Here is a 22,500-nt window from a genome sequence, read left to right as displayed (position 1 = left end):
ATTTAGGTACACATAGTTTGCTTTTTTTATTTTTTTTTTGAGTCATGATGTGTAATACTATTACAGTCCACTCCGGATAATTGCAACTCGTTTAATCGCAACTTTCGGTTAATCACAATATTTCCTAAGCAATGGAAATAATTCTATATAAAAGTCACTGGTTAATTGCAACAAACTTCGGTTTTTTAAAAAGTGGTAAATTCAAGAAATCAAACAGTATATCATGATTAAATTTCATCATGGATGAAATCGTGACAGGTTGAAGAATCGAGAGTGAGCAGGATTTAATGCTACAGTAGTGTGTCACCACTCTGTTAGAGTCGAAAGAGGGCGGGGCTCTGCAGTATGGGTTTGTGACGTCATCGGTGGCCATTAAATAGAAGAGGGGCTGGTCATAATCTTGACAACAGGTTATAAATGACAGTTATAAAGAGAGACTGAGCGATATCCTTTGTTTTAGGATTAACAACTGTGCATTGTGACCAACGAGTTTGGTGAGAGCTTATTGTCTCTCATTAAGGCTAATCTCTTTAACTCTGACAAATGTTGAATTGTTGAGAAAAAAGATTGAAACTTCTTCCAATCTGAATAAGATATCGGCTTGCTTCATAGCTGCTTTTGGTTGACAAATCTACACGGGGCTGCCATATGGTTTTTGTTTCAATCAAATTGCTCTGTATGTGGTGGACTAAGAATATTATTTACTGGTTTGAGTTGACAATAAATGTGTAAAATGTTGAAATAGTGGACAGGAAACTGAATTTCGGTTAATCCCAACATTTTCGATGATCCCAAGGTATTGCGATTATCCTAAGTGGACTGTACCTGAATCTTGAACGAAAAACTATCATATGGATATGATTATAGACAGATTGGTTTCTGGAATTATATTTCCGTCCTCCCTTGCCAACTCTGACGTTCTTGAAATTTAAAAGAAAATAGCCAGAAGGTTTCAGACTTAATTTTCTTTTTTTTCCAAAGGACAATAGTCATAAGGTAAATAATTTAAAAAAAAATCCTTTTACAGCACAAGATGGCATGATTTTTTGTTTAAGAGTTTAGAGAAAAACTTGCACATGATAGTCTTCAGCTTTTTTTGTTGTTTTTATTTTCTATATAGACTCCAACTCAGAGCCTGAAAGTGATGCAGAACAAAGTTCCATATCACATGATTCATTTGTGGTAAGTATGTACATTAAAATAAAATCATAACATTTGTATAGCGTTTATCCACAGTTGGCACCATGCTCAAAATGCTTCACATCAACATATTTTGTGGTGGACAAAACACATTTGCCACAAAAGATGAGACCTGCAGTCTGTTAGGCGCAATACAATATTTCAGGACAAGGACAACACTGTTTTACACCAGTGAGATCTCCTAGTTTTTTGTTGTTAAAAATTTTTCTTTGCAGTGGACTTCGCCAACAATAACACTATTTTAAACCTTCCTCGTTATATTTTGAAGTGATATTCATTGATGAGCCATTCACATTTGAAGTCGTTTGTTTTTTCGCTGTTTTTTATTTGACAAAATGTGAAAATGATGCGTTTCCAGGAAAAATTAAAATAGCTTCTGTTGGGATTATACTTTTGATCTCGCATTTTGTCCAAATTCTCTTGCATCGTAATGTTTATCAACTTTTTTTTGTTAACTATATTGCAGTTGCAAGGTTAGGAAGTTCATATTGTTGCAATGACAACCGTTTATATGTCCAGAATCGTAGTGATATAAAAAATTGTTTTGTAGTTGTTGGTCCTGGTGTAGGATTTAAAGAGTTGGTTAAAAACGGTTTACTGAAACCCTGGTTGGTGTATCTATATTTATCCAAGCACAGTTGAACATATTAAATACTTAGACAATATGTCTGCCTTTCTCAACTCTTTTTTATTATACTTGCATTATTAACCAGCTAATTGTTTAGTTGGATTATTAAACAATGGCTCTTCATGTTTATTGTCAACATGAATAAATTGATTGATCTGTCATCTTTTCCACAAAATATACAGGGTCCCGATTTTGTTGCTGACTCCGAGTCTGATTCCTCTACGTACTCTGTGAGGTACCCAATGCTGAGTACATCATTGTCTTTGGAACCTAGTGCTCATTCCCCAACTCAGTCAGAGCCTCATCCACAACTATCACAGACTGAACCTCGTTGCCAGTCTGGGACCCAGTTCAACCCGAATGCTATATACTTGCAAACCAACGTGTTACGTGCAATGGTGAGTCATTTTTTTGTCATTCTTCTCCTTTGATATTTGTGGGATCAATTTTAATTTACATTTCCTTTTAAAAGAAAACTTCCACCCCCTCCATGGTGCTGCATTTGTGTTATTGCATTTTTTTCTGTTTTGGCAGTGCTGCGTCGCAAAATACGCTACCATTTACATAACAAGCACAAATCCAAATTTGATAGGGTGGACATCTTAGAATCTGAAACCCCAATGTGTGAGTGATATCAGTGAAACCAGCCATAAAAATGTTCATGTTTATTTTATTGGGGGTTTTTTTTGTCTGTAATAGACTTAAATTGCTTGTATTGTAAGTGTTAAAATGGTTTTTTTTGTTACAACCCATCTATATATTAAAACTGTTTCTTTGTATTTCTATGATGCTTAAGGCTTTTTTTCACAGACCAGCTGGAAACTTAACGAGAATCAGAGTAGATAACATTTTTATTAATCTTGCAACCTAAACAGTATATGATGATTGGGAGCATTTAAAGAAAAGCACATTTTCTTTTAATTTGTCGGTACTAAAATTATACTTTGATAATGTCTGCTGTGCTACAAACCCTTTTGACTTCCAGGTTCAATATTTTTCTTTATTCTAAAATTCTTGGGTTTCCTTTCAATGACAACTGAGATCATTAAAATTCAGCTCACAACATGATGTGTGTAGATTTGATGAAAACATATGTAACGGTATCACGAGTGTGGTGAAGTACCGTACAAAGAGGTGGATGGTCTCAGTCGCAGGGTCGACTTGGGTTCCGAACCGTAACCGTTCTGTGGAGGTGCTCAAATAGAGATAGAGTAGGAAATAGTAATGATGATAGCTGATTTCATGTAAAGTAAAAGGCAGCCGAGAGACAATGATTTCATGTGACCGGTTGCGGCTATGTCTCTCAGCTGTGGTAGGAGTAGTAGTGTAAAGAAAATGAAGATCAGCGATTTCATGTGATGAGCACACACAGTCCAGTGGTTTAGATCCCTCGTCAACCCCGGTTCCTCGACCACCCACGTAAAGAAAGGGTTATTGAAGGAGTGAACGTCAGAAGGCGAATTATTCAATGTTTGAGGTTTATTGAATAAAGCAAAACAACATCAAAATATGAAAAATGCATGATATAATAATATCGACGCGGACCCCAGGAAAGCACCTACGTCACAACAATATCATAGATGGGCATGTTTAGGAAAATTGGGAATTCCCGCGAGGGTGTTCGACATGCTAAAATAAAATGGCAATAAATCACAAAATGCAACATATACAAATAAATGAACTGTTACAGGTGAAAATGTGGTTTCATAATATCTTACAAATTGGTGGGTACAACAGCAATTTGGTTATTGTGTAACACATGAATAAACAGTGTGCGAGTTGCTTGTTTGTAAATAAAAATGAAGATATTGGAATTACATCAATATTGTATAGAGAAATAAAATATACATTTTGAAGGCATGGATATCCCGATCTAAGGAGAGTAAATTTGTCTTTTAAAGTTAACTGGAACAGGAGAAATAAATATCAATAAAAAGACGTATCAACCGACACCGAGTACAAGGAAGACAATAATAATAATACTACTCTGCTTAGTTATCAGAGATACCTGTCGGAATACACACATACGCTCACACACACTACCCCCATGCATCACTGCTTGCCGCGTTAGACACACATATACACACACGCACACACACACACACACGAATGCTAGCCTATAGTAGTAAGGCGTAGTAGTAATAGTAATAAAATGGCATTCTATTACACATATGTTCGAGTTGAGAAGCAGTGTTCACGAACTTGCTGATCGTTTTTACTAGCATTTATTTTCCTAACTTACCTGTGTCAATTAACAAAGGCAAGACTCAAATATTTTCTATCTGAACAGTGTGTTTGTTATTGAAATATTTCCGGCATATACATGTCATATTTCATTCCCACAAAATATAAATCAGGATTAAGTTGTCTGGGCATCAGCATCGTTCAGGCAGTTGGGGGGAAGTCTTTAAGGAATTAATGAAGCCGATGCTCAACCGGTCTGGAGGACGTTTGATTGATGTCGGCTGTTTGTTCTGCCAGCCGGTGATGTTTTCTCACTCCCTCAATGACAAAGAAAGTCATTGTTATGACTATGAACTATAGTCTATTATTACTTTTGTTACTATATTAATTGTTACTTATTGCCGCTACTGTTATTATTATTATTATTATTATTATTATTATTATTATTATTATTATTATTATTATGATATTGCCTTCATTGCATTCTATTACTATTATTGATATAATTAATTTCTGATTGTTGTAAATAATTTATGTGAATTGAATTTTGTCGATTGGCCAAGGGCCTACAATAAACTTAAATGAAATGTTAGTCTTTGGATAGGACTTGGGTCTATTCTTGATTGCTTTTCCGCCTGGGTCGAGTGAAGCATTTGGAGTAAATTTTGTTGCTCAACGTAAAAAAACATGACGCTTACCATTCCGCTGATACTGATACCTCCAAGGGGTGGTTGGGGAAAAACCTAAAATTCTTTGACATTCTGTCTGATTATTCGCTGAAACAACAAAGGACAATCTATGTATTCAGATGAGACTTCAATGTGTTACTATTCCGATTTATGTTCATATTTTGATTATAATGAAGAGGGAACCCTGAACCCAGTGAAGTGGGTGGATTGATCTATTTATTTCTATTTCAAAACAAAAATATGGCGTCTTTTCACTGGATTTGTTATGTGGCAGAGGTCTCCACAAATCTAACATACCTCTTCCAAAGGAATAGATGGTAGAAAAGTATATAACAAGAAGGAATTATGACAGTTACTTGTCCAGGCCTTAAATATTTGGAATGCTATTCCTCTCTATCGCTGTCATGTAGCTGATGTGCATGCGATCTGTCTATTGATTTATTTTCATAGTTCATAGCATGATGTGCTTTATTTTCTTCTTTTTTTTTTCCAGAGAAATACAGCTGCAAATCAAGAAGAAATATTTGATGGTGAAGCAGGAGTGCCAAATCAGCTTACGTGTTCTTCAAAACAAACTGAACCCAAGAGGAATTCAAGCAAAAATCGGACTTACATGTCATGGTCAGATGAGGATACAGATAGAGTCAAGTCATATTTTAAAAACTTTGTCGAAGATGTTTCAGCACATGGTTCAAGGGATCATTACCTAGAAAGTCTGAAATTATTCTGTTCTTAAAACACCACAGGGTATTTTCACAAAAAGGAATCCCTGAAGGTACACTAATTAGTTTGGTGAAGACAAAGATTTTTAATGAAAGAAATAAATATAGAAGGGAAAGAGCGTTTCAATCGGTGTAATGACAATCATGAATTTGATTTGTATTACATTCATTGTATTGTATAGTGTTATTGACATATTTTGGGGTTTACAAAAACGTTTTATCTTTATATAGTACAATCTGTTCATCATTGCAATATCCTTTTTTATATTATATGAACATTCATTTGCTCAGCTTGAGAGACAAATGCTTTGTAGAACCATAGCTGCCAACCGTTCTGTTAAAAACGGATTTGTTCCGTATTTGACTTCCTGAGTCCGTAAGTGGTTATTTTTAGTTCAAAATCCGTATTTTGTAATTTTTGACTAATTTGTGGTAAAAAAAGCCATGTGAGCCTAATGAATTATTATTATTGATCCATATTATTACTATTACTACTACTACTATTGTTGTTATTATTATTATCATTATTATTGGTGTCCAGTGAGAGCATAATCTCCATTTGTGTAGCTCTTTAATTTGAATTATGCCTCTATCATAAATGATTTTCAACAATTAAAAAAGTTCCATTCGTTTATATGACGCCTGTATTTTTACTCAAACCTTTCATAATGTATTGGAGATTTGCATAGGATATGGATGTTAGCCTCGATATACTTTGAATATTCTAAGACAGTATTGATACTTTCACTATTTGTTACAAATATTATTTTAATTAAGAATAAAATTAAATCCACCTTTTTGATTGGAAGGTATTCAATAAGAAAATCAATTGCTTATATTGATTAAAGATGACAATGATTATTTCCCTTTATTAATTTATGAAAATATAAATTTAATCCCTTTAAAAACATCTTCATCTGATTTTAATTTTTTTTTTTTTCAAGCAAGCTTTTGTAACGGTTTAGGTTCAAGAAAAATAAGTATACTCCATTTTTAGGTGTGTTTATCTTGTCAAAGTAAAGAAGTAGGAATTCTCTAATATTTAGAGGTGCATTTTACTATAACTACTATTATAGTATACTACTTAAAGACCATTATGTTGCATGAAAGAAAACATATATGCAATCGTCTACTTTTTATCTGAACTCACCTAATTTTTACCCCAAAACGCCCTCTCAAGTGATGTACCAGGTTGGTAGTTATGCATTTCTAACCATCTTAAGTTATTTCATTTATTTTACAATTGTGCTTCTTGTGTATTGGTCCTTATCAAAGTTGAGGCAGTTGAATTCTTTCTTTATATTGTCCGTTCTGAATTTTGATCTCATTGTGGAAAGCTCCCATAGCGGGCAGGGAGGTACACACTGTGTCTTCTATCCCCTTATATCTGTTTTCCAACATGCTTTCAGTCTTTGTCTTGGAATGAGATTACTTGTTTTTTTCCTGGCCCTCGCCGGAGTCCTAGCTGGGAGGGAAGCAGTCAAATGCATATTTATTGTTTTGGAGATGATATTTTTTTCCTTGTAAATCATCTCTCTGTTATGTATTATTACTATATTTGTTATTTTTTAATGTATAATGTAAGCATTTGAGTGTGTTCCTCTTTGTTGGATTTTGTTCTTGTGTCCGGATAAGACTTATAGGTGATCTCAAACTAAGTACATTGGTGATACGCTCTTGGAATCTACATCTGATCCCTATTTGTTCCATTCCCCTATGTCTTACTTTCTCTTGGATGCTTCAACTGTAATTCTAGAACTTTTTACTATCCAATTTTCTTCCTTTTTACTGGCGCTGATATAACCTAAATGTGTTGCAAGCGCCGTAAAACCCTTAAAAACAAAACAACAATCATTGTGGAAAGTGTCATTTTAACGATTCAAATGTGCTGGTACTAAACCCGATAATTGAGCAACATTTGGACTAGCCTCTGTCATCTCAAACTTGTTAGTGTTAGTAATAGTAATTAAAAAGGCTGACTTTTATATGTTGCGATTCGATGAAGGGGGGGGGGGGGGGGGGGGGCTTCGGCACACATCGCCCCTCATCCCGGGCCAAATGAGCGTTCCTTATTTTATTTTTGAAAAGTTGGTAGCTATGTAGAACTATCTGAAAGAATCAGATATGGCAGAATAAAAAGTCTTTCTACTAACCCTAACTTAATTGGCCAATGTAGCTTTATGTTCAGCATTTTCTAGATACCTAATGTAAAATTTCACTATTCTTTTTATGATAATTTTAAGAGTTGCAATCTTTAGAGGTGACTGTCAAGAAATGACACCTCTGTGCATTTAATTTCATTCTTTCTTTATCCCCTCATCCTTAATCAGAATAAATAATAATTAATAATGAAAAAAAATGCAGCAACGACAGCTTAGAACGGCATAAAGTGCTTAAGAATTATTTTTTTTGCATTAAACTTTATTCAAACGATTTTCAACACTTTTGCTTCACAGTTTATGCTTTTTAACAAATGCAATTAAGCAACTTACCAGCAACAACATATTGGTTTGTTATCATTTGAGGGTTTTATCAGTAAAACTGTTTCTATCCTTTTATGTTGCACTGTACACATAACAAACTTCATGCTTTTATTTGGTGACCAAAGACTTATGTGATACAGTGGATGAATGTTTGTGATGGCTTTTGGAACTGAAATAAACCTGCAATATGATTTGTAGACTTCTATCGTTATGTATCATTTTTTCGGTCAAATGTAAATGTAATTTTACACGAGCTTGATGTATCATAAAACCCACAATGAGCTCAACGTGCAGCTGGTAGTACATTTATATGGACACGAACAACGTGTTGTTACAATTCAGTAACGTACTCCAATTAACACAAGTGAGACTGTAAATGAGACTTTTACAATGACTCTGCATCGCCACAAATATGGATTCGAACCCTGGCAACTCGGGCGTCAGACGAACTGTCTACCACGAAACCAAAGCAAGCATTGTGCAAGTTAAAGTGAATGAGATGTTGATTGAAGCCGTTCATTGTGTCCATCAGATCTGCTGTCCTATCCATCCAACTCCATTCACTGGGTGGGGTTCCCGACTTCCCATAACTGGGTGGGGATCCTGACCTCCCATAGCGGGCAGGGAGGTACATACTGTGTCTTCTATCCCCTTATATCTGTTTTCCAACATGCTTTCTGTCTTTGTCTCGGAATGAGATTTCTTGGTTTTGTCCTGGCTCTGGCCGGAGTCCTAGCTGGGAGGGAAACAGTCAAATGCATAGTTATGGTTTTGGGAGATGATATTTTTTTCCTTGTAAATCATCTCTCTGTTATGTATTATTATTTTTATTTTGAATGTATAATGTAAGCATTTGAGTGTGTTCCTCTTTGTTGGATTTTGTGCTTGTGTCTGGATGAGACTTGTAGGTGATTTCAAACTAAGTACATTGGTGGTATGCTCTTGGAATCTACATCTGATCCCTATTTGTTCTCAGTTCCCCTTTGTCTTACTTTTTCTTGGGTGCTCTAATTGTAATTCTAGAACTTTTTACCATCCCATTTTCTTCCTTTTTACTGGCGCTGATATAACCTAAATGTGTTGCAAGCGCCGTAAAACCCTTAAAAACAAACAAACAAGACTTCCCATAATGGCAGGACGTACTCGTTGCGTCTTCTATCCCCCTATGTCTGTTTCCAACTTGTTTTCTGTCTGTGTCTCGGATGGGATTACTTGGTTTTGTCCTTAGGAACCTGTGTCTGGGGAGTGTAAAACGTCAAATGTATAGTTCGAGTTTTTGGATTATATTTTTCCTTGTAAATCATCTGTCTGTTATGCCTCTTTTTGATTTTGTGTTAATATTATTATGCTTTAAACTTAGTATCCCTTTTTGGCTGTGCTTTGTCTGAATGAACGTTAGGTGACCAATATACTTGATAGTGGCTCTTGATCTACTGTTTCCTATTTGAAACAAATCCCCTTTGCCTTACTTTTTCTTGGTGCTCTAATTGTAGTTCCAGAACTTTTTACTATCCCATTTTCTTCCTTTTTACTGGCGCTGATATGACCTTAATGTGTTGCAAGCGCCGTAAAACCCTTAAAAACAAAACAAAACAAACCAAGTCCATTCAGTGGTATACAACAACAACAAATAAACTCCTCTGCCTGGTCCCTTCTATCTCTGATCTTAACCTGGGTCGTCAGGTTTCTAAAGGGGTCGGGACTGCAAAAACAATGGCGCACGGAGCAACTGGGAATATTTTTTGCCGTGTTTGAGTCCCAGGTTATTTCCCTGAGCGCCCCTTCTGAGGGATGGACCTTCCCAGGAGTTAGTAAATGCGTTGCTCGGCCACTTCACTCTACGCACACTGGGATAAGCTTCGACACTATGGCCATGAAGCTCTTAATCTTAAGGACTTACTTTATTTTAGACAATTTGGTGGTAGCTCACTTGAAAATGCACTCTTAGGTATACACATATAAAACATATACTGGGCTCCCTAAAAGGGTTTTTTAATGTGGTCTCCCTAAAAACATGTTTTTACCAAATGTCTCCTTAAAGCTACAGAAACACTTAGTAAAACATTAGGGGACCGAGTAATTTTCTATATACCATTGTGATCATCAAGCATCAAATTGTGTTCATAAATCATTGTAGGGCATCAAACTATACTCATTTGAACAAAGATTGAACAGTTTAATCAATTTGAACAAGACATATGCTTGGTCCTCCAATTGGTGCATTTCACAGTGGTCACCTTAATAGTGGATTGATACTTATATGTATATATATATATATATATATATATATATATATATATATATATACATATATGTGTGTGTGTGTGTGTGTGTGTAAACTCTTCAAAGTATTTTATTCAGAGTACCGCAGCCTTCTGACAAATTATGGTACAGAAAAGCTAGAATCCGCGATCATTCATTGTCATCTCTCCAGTCCCTAACCATGCTCAACATCGTTTTCAATCCATTACAATGGCAAATTGACGCCGTTCTCCGTAGCCATCAAACCATATCGCTTTTCCTAACGGGTTTTTTTTTCTCAACCATCCGTGAAATCAATCACAAACAAAGAAACGAAGAGAAAGAAGGAAAAAAATGATCGGTTTGTTTTTTCTTTCGTTACTTTTCTTTTAATGAGTTGTATTCACGACTCAAACACAATGCAGCTCTCGCTCGAGGCAACAGCTAGTGTGTCCTTCTCTGGAAAAGAACACGTTTTTAAAAATTTTGACCAGAAAAGTCAGCCTTCAATAAACGATCGATTAAAATAACCCTCATCTAGTCAAAAAAAAAAACTCTCAATCCTGGGGCTTCGATAAAGTCACAAATAAAAAAAGTCTCACGTTTGAGAGTTTGTTTTGTTTTGTTTTAGTTTTTTTGTTTGTGTTTAGGGGGTTTTTGTTTTGTTGTTTTATCCTCCCCCCACCCCCCCCCCCCCCCTGAGATGAGGTTTATTTTTAAATGATTGATTTTATTTGAAGGACGACTTTTCTGCCAAAAAAAAATTGAATACGCGTTTTTTTTTTTTTTTTTTTTTTTTTTCGTGTGTTTATGTTCTTTTGTGTGTGTGTGCGTGTGTGTGTGTGTGTGTGTGTGTGTGTGTGTGTTTCTTTTTTTTTCATCTCTCTCAGAGTTTGGTTGATATTGTGACAGCAGCAGCATCAGCATGGCACCGACCGATAAATCGATAACCGGATAATCAACAATGTATCTTAACAGTAAATCAATCAATCAGGCATTGTAAATACACACACACAAACACACACACACACACACACATACACACATACACATAATATAATCAACAATGTATCTTAACGGTAAATCCATCAATCAGGCATTGGAAATACACACGTACAAACACACACACACACATACACACACACACATACAAACATAATATAATCAACAATGTATCTTAACGGTAAATCAATCAATTAGGCATTGGAAATACACACGTACAAACACACACACACACACACACACACACATACACATACAAACATAATATAATCACATAGTAGAACATTTCCAGCAGATCAATGCGATGTGTTAGTTATTTAGAAATCATTGTTCTGGAAACGTCGAGTGAAACAACGATGTATTATTATTATTATTATCTTGTTACGGACGATTCTATGGGATTTCTGGCGTGAAATTTTAATGACAATGTGCGAAATGTGCGACCTTTTTTTCCTTTCAGTCTTTTGGTATGGCATTCGCCTTCTGAACCTGTATAACTCTTGGTTCAAGTCCCGTTATAAGCTGCGCAAAGATAGTTGAGTTGTTGTTTTTTTAATTGCGCTTTACTCATAACATTATCTCACCGTATTTGGGTGTAAAAATTAAATAAGTACCTGGTCTCGACAAACGCGTTGTCTCTGACATTAAAACAAACTGTATTAGCTTTTTACAGGCATGGAGCTATACTGTGCGTGGTTATGGTTAGTAGTTGCTTTCGTTATTTACTTACTCATTTCCTCGCCTCCTGACTCACTTACTACTGTCAATATTTTAATTCGTGGGTCACGATAGCTCAGTTGGTAGAGCACTCGCTTCACACGCAAAGGGATCAAGATCGATCCCGGGTGCAGTCGAGATTGTTTTCTGACGCCCTCCCCCCCCCCCCCCTTTTTTTTTTTTTCTTTTTACCTAGAAGTGAATGGGTAGGTAGCTAAGTCTGTTAGATTTGGCGGAAAGAACTTTGCGATTTATACGTCGTATCCAAAGGATAGCAAGCAAATTGCTATTGTTCGTTTCACGCCATAGAGACCGTGTGAACAAGTACATTTCCTTTTCAAGTCGAGACAGCATCGTTGTCGTATGCTTGGAGTAACTCAAGTCATTACTTAACGCCAAACACCAAATATTAAGAGTTGTTATGCTAAGTATGTAGAAGTGTGTGTGCTTTAATAATTCATTAATGATGACATAAGGAGGTCGTCAGTATGTTTGTATATATGTGTAGTAGTAGTTTCTAGTGTGTAGTGTGTCATACTTAAGGAGGAGTGTGTTGTACTGGTGTTTAAAGAATGTTTTTCAGTAAATACTATTTTTAGCAGAGAATATATAAATAAAGAAAATATTTTAGGGTGTTCTCTTAAAGTATTATAGCATTCATTTTTACTATGTATTCTCTCGACTCAGATGTGAAAGCGTTCTTTTAAACTTATAATATTCGTATATCATAATAATCGAGTGCGTTGGATGTTTTACACAAGGACACAACGCCGGTGTCCTTAGTTCTGCGATTGACATCTCTCTCATCCAAGCACTAACCACGCACTAACCCACCCCCACTCCCACCTCCCTCCCCCTCCTTGCCAGCTGACTTGGTCAGTAAGCAGAATAAAATGTTGCTGCTTGAAGCTCGAAGGAAAATAAATAACGATGAGTGTTGAAATGTAAGCTCCAATTTTTTTTAACGAAGACAGGTACTGTGGACGTTTCGTGTTTTCCCTTTATCAACAAAACACGATGAATGAAACCCTAAGGACGAATTAGATGTGTGTCAATGGAGTAGTTAAGGTAAATAAACAAAATCAATGATTGGACATGAAATAGAATCCCCTTTGTAAGGAATTAAAAGTAGTCTCGAAGTCCCAGGTTGAGAGTGTTTTGCCAAGATGAGGGTAATTTAAATCGATCCACATTTAATTTGAAGGACGAGTTTTCTGGCCAAGTTTTTAAATATTATGGATTTTTCCAGAGTACGGTAGAACTGGCATTCATCACGAGCCAGTCAGTGGAGCAAACAGTCTATCACATATTTTAGGCTATCCTGTTGTTGTGTTTTGTTTATAGTCCAAATTAGTAGGCCAAGAGAACTAGGTCAAAGTTCAATGTTACTTGCTTTTACTGTCATCTTATTATTATTATGACGTGGTCTTGTGGTCTGACACACTAGAGTTGCCAGATGGCCAATTTGTCCACACGGAGAATCGCGTTTCTGTTATTAGGTATCTAATTATTGTATAGAAAATGATTCCAAAATATTTAATTTTTAAAAAAAGTATTTCTTTCCTAGTTTAGCTTTTTTAAAAATTTATTATTATGTTATTATTATTATTATTATTATTATAATTTTTTTTTTTTTTTTTTTTTTTTTTTTTTTTTCAGAGTGAGGCAGTTCATATATTTCTCGCGATAGTATCTATGTTTTTAAAAATCCTCTCTCGACTTTTGTTTTTGTTTTACAAAACAAACAAGTGATATTTATTGAGGTCATTGACCAGTGTTGTATGTTGAACAGCTGAATAATTCAAATGCATTTAAATGTGATAAAAACACAGGCATGGATTGGATTTCACTTTTACATTGACCTGAATAAAATTCCTTGATTTGTTTTGAATAATTAATCGAATAATCAAATCACTTGGTTTTAAAATAACATTAATTGACGTGTGTGTGTGTGTGTGTGTGTGTGTTTGTGTGTGTATGATTGGGGGTTTCCGATAGCTTAATTGGTCTCACCATCAGCTATCAATCACCAGTAAAGTCGAGATTCATATTTCTCTCTCTCTCTCTCTCTCTCTCTCTCTCTCTCTCTCTTTTTTTTTTTTTTATTCACACACTCTCTCTCTTAACCTCTCTCCCCTCCCATTTATCTGTCTCTCCACCTCTCCATTTCTCCCTATATATTTATCAATCCATCCCTTTTCCCATCTTTCTCTCCATCTCATTCCCTCTCTCCCAATCTCTCTCACTTTCGTTCTTTCTCTCAATCTCTTTCCCTCCCATCCTCTCTCTCTCTCTCTCTCTCTCTCTCTCTCCCCTTCTCTCTCTCTCTCCCCTTTCTCTCTCTCTCCCCTTCTCTCTTTCTCCCCCTTCTCTCTCTCTCCCCTTCTCTCTCTCTCTCCCTTTCTCTCCTCTCTCTCTCTCTCTCTCTCTCTCTCTCTCTCTCTCCTTCCAACTCCGTCGGTGATAATCACTGGTCAGCCATGTTCAGACTAATGAGAGTTGATGCTGACTCTTCTAAATACCAAACCAAGAATTGGATTACTTCCGGTTTGGGTTCCAGTTTTGTCTAAAAATATACAAACATTATCACCATCGTCGTCGTCGTCGTCGTCGTCGTCGGCCTTCTTCTCCTCCTCCTCCTCCTCATCATCATCATCATCAATATCATCGTCATCATCATCACCGTCTTCGTCGTTATCCTCATCCTCGTCCTCCTCCTCCTCCTCCTCCTCCTCCTCATCATCATCATCATCATCATCATCATCACCATCATCATCATCATCATCATCATCATCTCTCTATCCCTCTCTCTCCCTCTCTTTCCCCTCTTCCTCCTCTCTCTCTCTCTCCTCTCCTCCCTCTCTCTCATCTCTCTCTCTCTCCCTCCCCCCTCTTACTCTCATATTCTCTCCCTCCCCTCTCTCTCTCTCTCTCTCTCTCTCTCCTCTCTCTCTCCCTCTCTCGCTCCGCCCCTTTTCCCTTTTCCATGGATTCAAATATGCGCCGAGCGAGGCTAGAACCCAGGGATGAAAAATGAAAATAAAGATAAATAAAATAAAATAAAATAATAATAATATAAAAATTTTTAAAAAGAGGATTGCATCTTTCTTCAATTTCACGACCGCAGGTGATTTTTGTATCCGGTTTTTGTGTTAGATTACTTTCACTGTGATAATGTCAAAGAAGATTTATTATTATTTTTTCCTAACAACTAATTCCCACTAAAGATTGAAGGAATGTCTTGTAATCATTTTAAAAAGATTGGATATTTTGTAAGTGCTTCCCCCGGGGGGGAGGGAAAAATAAGTCACAGATATGAAACAGACAGACAGACAGACAGACAGACAGTCAGACAGACAGACAGTCGGATGTAGACGTTGTATAGAGATTGAAAAGTATCTATTATATTTTAAAATATTTTTAAAAATAGTGTTGGGGATCAACATTGTTCCGAGCAGCCATTGTAAAAATTTTTTCATCGAACACAGAATTACTGGCAAATCTAAAGATTATAAATCTATTTTTGTCAGATTGATATACGAGTAACTTACAACCCTTCCTTTTATTTCAGGCTAATTCTAATATCATCTGTAAACTCAAAAATTACTACGAAGAAAATTTGCCAGGTTTTAATACTCAAGTCCTTTTTTTGGCGTTTGCGAGTATAATTGATTCCACGCAATTCTAGCATATTCACAACAAAAATTGATGACGTCATTTACATCTCTCTTGATACTTCTTCTTCCTACTTTTATTCCCTCCATATTAGTTATGCCACTCATGATTGTTTCTTGGTATAGATTAAACAGATCTGGTGAGGCAACACACCCTTGGCGGACTCCTTTCTTAATAGGAATGGAATTTCCTGTAGAGTTCTTGATACTATAAATTAATAATAATAATCTCATCCGCAACAAAAAATGATGACGTAATTAAACATCTTTCTTGATAATACCAAGTAATAATAAGCTCATCCGCAACAAAAAATGATGACGTAATTTACATCTCTCTTGATACTACCAAGTAAAAATAAGCTCATCCACAACAAAAAATGATGACGTAATTTGAAATCTCTCTTGATACTAAGGAATAATGATAATCTTTCAATTCTTTTTTAAAATAGTGTTGGGGATCAACATTGTTCAGTAAAGTCACATGCAGATTTACCTTTTTCGTTCCCAGGCGAAGCCTAGTTGAGATTTGATTTTAATGACCCCCCCCCCCCCCTCTTTCACCGTCCACCCGGCAGTGATTGAGTAGCAAGGCCTCTTAGATCTGGCCGAAAATATTATACGATATATTAGTGAGCGTCCTATCCAAAGGGTAGAAACCAATTGCTAATATCATAGGCCTCATGGCTCTTAGGAACTACTTTTTTTAAAACTCTGAATCTTGTCACGATATATAAATGAAGGCTAGCGGGTGGTTGGATGGGAGCATCACCCTTGAATCATATACCTATGATGTTCGCATGGGTGTACGATCCGATAGTGATGTCGTTTCTTCTTCTCTTTACTAGCCTATCCTGCTTCTTTGGTTTGTGATTGTATTTTTGACAGGGGATATTTTTTTCCTGTAAATCCTCTGCCTGTTTGTTCTTGGTTATTTATAATTTAGCTTATGATATCTTTAGGTTATGATTTTGATTGACATTTGTACTATTTTTGTTAGATTGCTTGTTTTTTTTTTTGTTTCAGCGGTCTCTCATATAACCTCAATTGTGTTGGAAGAGACCTAAAGCAACAAACAAACAAACAAAAAAATAAATGAAGGCTGGTTTTCCAAAACTTGTTAAGTCGATTTTTCTACTTTTTGAGATTTTCAATCCATGAGATAAATTGAAACGTAAATTATATTTCAAGCATCAATTGCCACAAGAATTCCCCTAGATTTATGTGAATTTGAAGTGTAAATATGATAAAATAATAGACCGAATATGAAATCTCAGGGGGAAATAATCCTCAAAATCTCAAAATAGGGGGAAAACAGAGTTGGGGAATTTTGTAAAACCAGTCTTCAATTTGTCTCAATTATCTCTAGATAGTATTAAATCTGTTCAGGTTGAATCTGTCTTTTGGTCTAATCCTTCCCCGAGGTATCGATTTCTGCCTATTGTACTCGGATAATCCTACGGACGATACTTGTGCTTGATACTACTACACAGATAACCGACGTCCTCTGGGGGGGGGGGGGGGGGGGGGGGGGGAAACAACTTGTATTTAAAAATTTGACCAGAAATCTCGTCCTTAAAATATTATGGATCGATTGAAATGACCTTTCATCTTGGGCAAAAACTCTCAAACCTGGGACTTTAAAGAAGACTTCGCGGAAACCCGAGATTTGAGAGGGTTTTTTTTTAGCCAAGATGTGGATCATATTTAAATTGATCCAAATGTGAAGGACGGGTTTTCTGGCCAAATTTTTAAATACGTGTTTTTCCAGAGTTTGGCAGTTATCGGGTTAAATCCCTTGGTCTATTGTAGAATAATGTCCTTTGGTGGTGATCATTATTAGGAAGATTATGGCCAGTAAGTAGAATGACTATACAATACACCAGACAGACAGGCGGATGGAGATGTAGAAACAAACCTAGACATATATATATATATATATATATATATATATATATATATATATATATATATATATATATATATATATATATATATATATATATATATGAGCGTTGGTGGGTACTCGTAGGTACGAAAGTGCTCGATAATGATGGTTAGAGCTAATATGAAATATAAATTGTCACTCACTTTATATGGCCAAGACGTTCGTTTCTGTGGCCTGTGGCATTCGTCCACGTCTTCAGTTGGCATCCGACTAATGTTTGTTTCTACAGATGCCGACTGAAGACGTGGACGAAAGCCACAGAAACGTACGTCTTGGCCATATATAATGTGAGTGTCAATTTATACTTTATGTATGTATATATATATATATATATATATATATATATATATATATATATATATATATATATATATATACTGTGGACAGTAAAAAGTAATAAACAAAAATGAATATACCAGCTTCAAAAAAGAACAAAATACCAAACACGGAACGTTTCGGGCTCAAAACCCTTCTTCAGCCAACAACTGATAAACAATAAAAACATAAATACATTATTTTATTTAGTCTGTTAGAGCAGGCTTTAGCGGCTATGTGGTCTAGTGGTATGACACTCGCTTTCGGATCGGGAGGTCCTGGGTTCGAGCCTCGCGCTCGGCGCATAGTTGAGTACTTGGCTCTTTACACACATTCTCTCACCGTACTCAGGTGTAAAATGAAAACCTGGCCATTAACAGCGTTGTCTTTGTCCGAAAAATGGGAATATCGCCTAACAAGCGTCATGTCCCGTCCTACATGTTAAATGTTGCTGTTGACCAGGGACCGCTTGTAAAGCGCTTTGAGCACAAATAGTGGATTATGCGCTATATAAAGCTCAATTTTTTTAAGCTCAATTTTTTAAAAGAGGGTTTAGATTCGTCAAGCACAGCATTCAACATCCCCCTCTCTCTTTCTCTTTCTCCTCTCTGGTTAATCAAGTTGCTGGCAAGTGGGAATGGGCTGGGCTAATCCCAGCCCCAATAAAGCATGCAAGGGGAGGTAATCTGATTACAACTAGGGGCGATAATTAATTGAAACAAACAGGACAAAAGTGAATAAAGACAGTGTGTGTGTGGCTAATAATGATATGGCTGCTGGTGGGTGGGAGAGTGAGTGCTTGTCAACGGAATCATTCGTAATACAGTTGATCCCCCCCCCCCCCCCCCATTTTTTTTCTTCTTGCGTATACGGTATTGCAAAATAATTTCGCCATCTTGGTTGTCGATGTTGTCTATATTATCATCATTGTCATCATCATCATCATCATCATCATCATCATCATCATCATCATCATCATCATCATCATCATCATCATCATCATCATCATCATCATCATCATCGTCATCATCATCATCATCATCATCATCATCATCATCATCATCATCATCATCATCATCATCATCATCGTCATCACCATCATCATCATCATCATCATCATCATCATCATCGTCATCGTCATCATCATCGCCGACGGAGTTGTGGTCGTCATCGTCATCATCACTGCAGCCATCATCACCACCATTACCTTTATCATCATCGCCACCAATATCATTACAAAACTAACAAAAAAAAAAAAAATGTGGAACCGGAAATGACGTTGTTAGGCAAATGTAAGGTAGCACTCTTTGTCTCCAATATAAACAACTCAAACAATACATCTTCTGAAACCCACATCAGATGAACAAAACAAAACAAAACATAGACAAAACAAATCAACAGGTAACTTTCTAGTTAAAATATCTAATATTATGATATAATCAACACACACCCCCGTCATAAATATAACACCAAAGAATTCATCCGCCACTAGATACAACATTTAGATAATCTACACCCCAAACAAAACAGACAGGTGATTTACTCGCTATAATATAAATAAATAATACAATCAACACACACCTAGCTCCGTCATAACGATAACTCCAAGAATTCATCCGCCAATTAGGGATTAGCGTGGCTCAGCGGTACGGTCTTTGTTTCGTACCCGAAAGGTACCGAGTTCGATCACCCGCTGCTGCGCTGAGTGGCCTTGAGCAAGTCACCTCGCCCAAGCTCAATTTGCGGCGCTGCACTGCGGCTGACTCCTGGGTTATTTCTGTCTTACCTTGGAATAGACCCTAGAAAAAAATTTCCCCTATGGGATGTATAAAGGGATTTTATTTTTTTTAATTTGTTTATTTATGACAACATTTGATAATCTACACCCCATACAAAACAGACAGGTAATTTACTAGCTATAATATAAATAAATATTACAATCAACACACACCTCCTCCGTCATTAAGATAACTCCAAGAATTCATCCGACAATACGACAACATTAGACTTAGACAATCTACACCCCAAACAAAACATGCACCCCTGTGTTGTTTACATATACACGATCTCTTTACAAAGCGATAAGGACGTGTTTGCATCAAAAATACTCTCTATCATCTACACACACACATACACACACACTATATAATATATATATATATATATATATATATATATATATATATATATAATTTATATATATATATATATATATATATATATAAAATTATACACATACATAATCTATAAATAGATCATAATCTACACCCGTGTGTGGCACATCGTATCAAAACGATATTATATCCAGTACTTGTTTAAGTTCAAATATATGATTTATAACAAAATATATTACTTTTGTTTATGTATTTTTTTTTTGGTTGCTTCTATTTTGTTTGTTTTTTTTTTTTGTTTTTGTTTGTTTTTTTTTTGTTTTTTTTTGTTGTTGTTTTTTGTTTGTTTTGTTTTGTTTTTTCTTTTATAACTGATTTATTTTCTTGTATTGTTAGTGTTTCAATATCATTTTTGTCTCTTTTTTTTTATTTGGTTTTGTTGTTTCTTTTTTTTTTTATTGTTTTGCTGTTGTTGTGGGCTTTCTTTTTCTTTTGTTTTGTTATTTTAAAGTATTCATTTTTGGGTACCAAGCTCGAGTAATTTCCAATGAAAACAATCGGAAATGAAGCCGTAAGCCTCGTCGTCATCTTTGCTACAAGCACCGACATTGCATAGAAAATGTTAAAGAGAGCCCGACCATTCTTAGCCCGAAACCTTTTCATGCGACTTGTTGAGGTATCACACTTCGTGCCCGATTGGGTCGAGAGCGAAGCGGCCATTACTGTTTCCATGGCAACAAAGCAATCAGTTGTAATGATTCCTGGAGTCCGTCAAAAAAATAACATTGCATAATGAGAGAGAAAGAGAGTGAGAGAGATATAGAGCATAGAGAGAGAGAGAGAGAGAGAGAGAGAGAGAGATAGGGAGAGATCATGAGGGAGAGAGAAAGACAAAGAGAGATAATGAGGAAGAGAGAGAGAGAAATAGAGAGAGAGAGAGAGAGAGAGAAGAGAGAGAGAGAGAGAAAAGAGAGTGATAGAGTGAGAGACATACATAGAAAACGAGAGAGAGAGAGAGAGAGAGAGAGAGAGAGAGAGAGAGAGAGAAAGAGAGATAATGAGTGATTTTAAAAAATATGATTGTTTGACTCTTTCATTGTGAGCTGTTTCCTATGGAAGGCATCTAATTTATCTTTTAAAACATTCGATCTCGCCAGTAATTATTGACGTGATTACTGTAAAACTGTTTATTATTCGTTGTTATGGCATGTTATTCTCAGTCCGGTTACTCTGTATTGACTGACATGCATGGGTGATGCCCCTTGGTTCTAGTCGCTAAATAAATAGTTGTAATCTACCCAACGGTGACACCCATTCATTATTCATCTGTACATACTGTCTACACACACACACAGACACACACACATACACTCGCGCGCGCACGCACACGTGCGCATACGTAAACATACACGTCTACACACATAAGTACTCATACTCCAAACAAACTGCTCACACACACACACACACACACACACACACACACACACTATACACAAATAGGGAGGGAGAGAGTGTTTGTGTGTGAGAAAGAGAAAGAGAGAGTGGGGGGGGGGAGAAGAGAGAGAAAGAGAGAAGGAGAGAGAGAGAGAGAGAGAGAGAGAGAGAGAGAGAGAGAGAGAGAGAGAGATGAATTCACTCATGTTCCCACTCACCCACACATCCATCCCCACACACCCACATTCAAATAGTATGTAAACATAGACACTTGACAGCGCGTGCTAGAGACTGGCAATACAATACGGTACATGCAACAATAGGCATTCAAAACAAACCAAGGAACACACATACACACACAGACACACACACACACACACACACAAAGACACACACACACACATACACACACAGACACACACACACACACACACACAAAGGAGTGACGAAGTGGAAAGAGACGGTTGAAATGATGATGATGATGATGATGATGATGATGATGATGAGGATGATGATGATGATGATGATGATAAATAGGATTATGTTGCTGATGACGACGACAATGATGATAATGAAGAGGAAAAGACTTTTAAACGTTAAATAGAAAACAAGCAAAAATCCCCAAAAACATTAAAAAAAAAAAAATAATAATAACAAACAAACAAACAGACAGACAGACAGACAGACGACCAAAAATTGATTGAAAAAGAACAACACATAAAAAGAGTCAAACAGAATATCAAACAATAGCAAGCCTAACAACAAAAGCTCGGAGACCCGAGACATCGAATTGGAACAGATTTGTGACCCATCGTCTCAAAACGGTATTATGTCGGAACGAACCAGATGCGTCAAAGCCGAATTTAATGTTAAACTGGTCAAAAATATAGATTGTTGGCATTAGCACCCTAAAATATGGTACTGTATCCATTCTCCTCAATAAATCGTACAAATTCAACACAAGTCTGATATTTCTGGCTATAAATGAAATTTTCAACATCTTAACCAACCCGACTTAATACCGTTTTGAGGCGAAGGGTCACATTTGAGGAGACGAATCAATGGCGGTTTGCGTCTGAGGCAAAAATGTCGTTGGCGCCCAAAATACTGGCGTATTGATACAGTATTAGCATCGTTATTAATATTATTGAGGGG

The 22,500-nt window shown here is 36.3% G+C and overlaps 1 protein-coding gene and 1 long non-coding RNA gene across 5 annotated transcripts in view; both read left to right on the top strand.

The window, feature by feature from the left end:
* LOC144958673 (uncharacterized) overlaps positions 1-2,171 on the top strand; it is a 2,340-nt gene extending 169 nt beyond the window's left edge. The window contains exons 2-3 of the long non-coding RNA XR_013642492.1: positions 1,121-1,182; positions 2,011-2,171. This is a non-coding gene — a long non-coding RNA (uncharacterized LOC144958673). The remainder of the gene's footprint in view (positions 1-1,120; positions 1,183-2,010) is intronic.
* The window catches only part of LOC144959050 (dual specificity calcium/calmodulin-dependent 3',5'-cyclic nucleotide phosphodiesterase 1B-like), a 675,925-nt gene that overhangs the window by 344,447 nt on the left and 308,978 nt on the right, over positions 1-22,500 (top strand). The window lies entirely within an intron of this gene.

This window comes from Berghia stephanieae, chromosome 13 (genome assembly GCF_034508935.2).
Source record: "Berghia stephanieae isolate SIO BIC M18660-M18661 chromosome 13, UCSD_Bste_1.3, whole genome shotgun sequence".
Classification (NCBI taxonomy): domain Eukaryota; kingdom Metazoa; phylum Mollusca; class Gastropoda; order Nudibranchia; family Aeolidiidae; genus Berghia; species Berghia stephanieae.
This window is presented reverse-complemented; position numbering and strand designations above follow the sequence as displayed.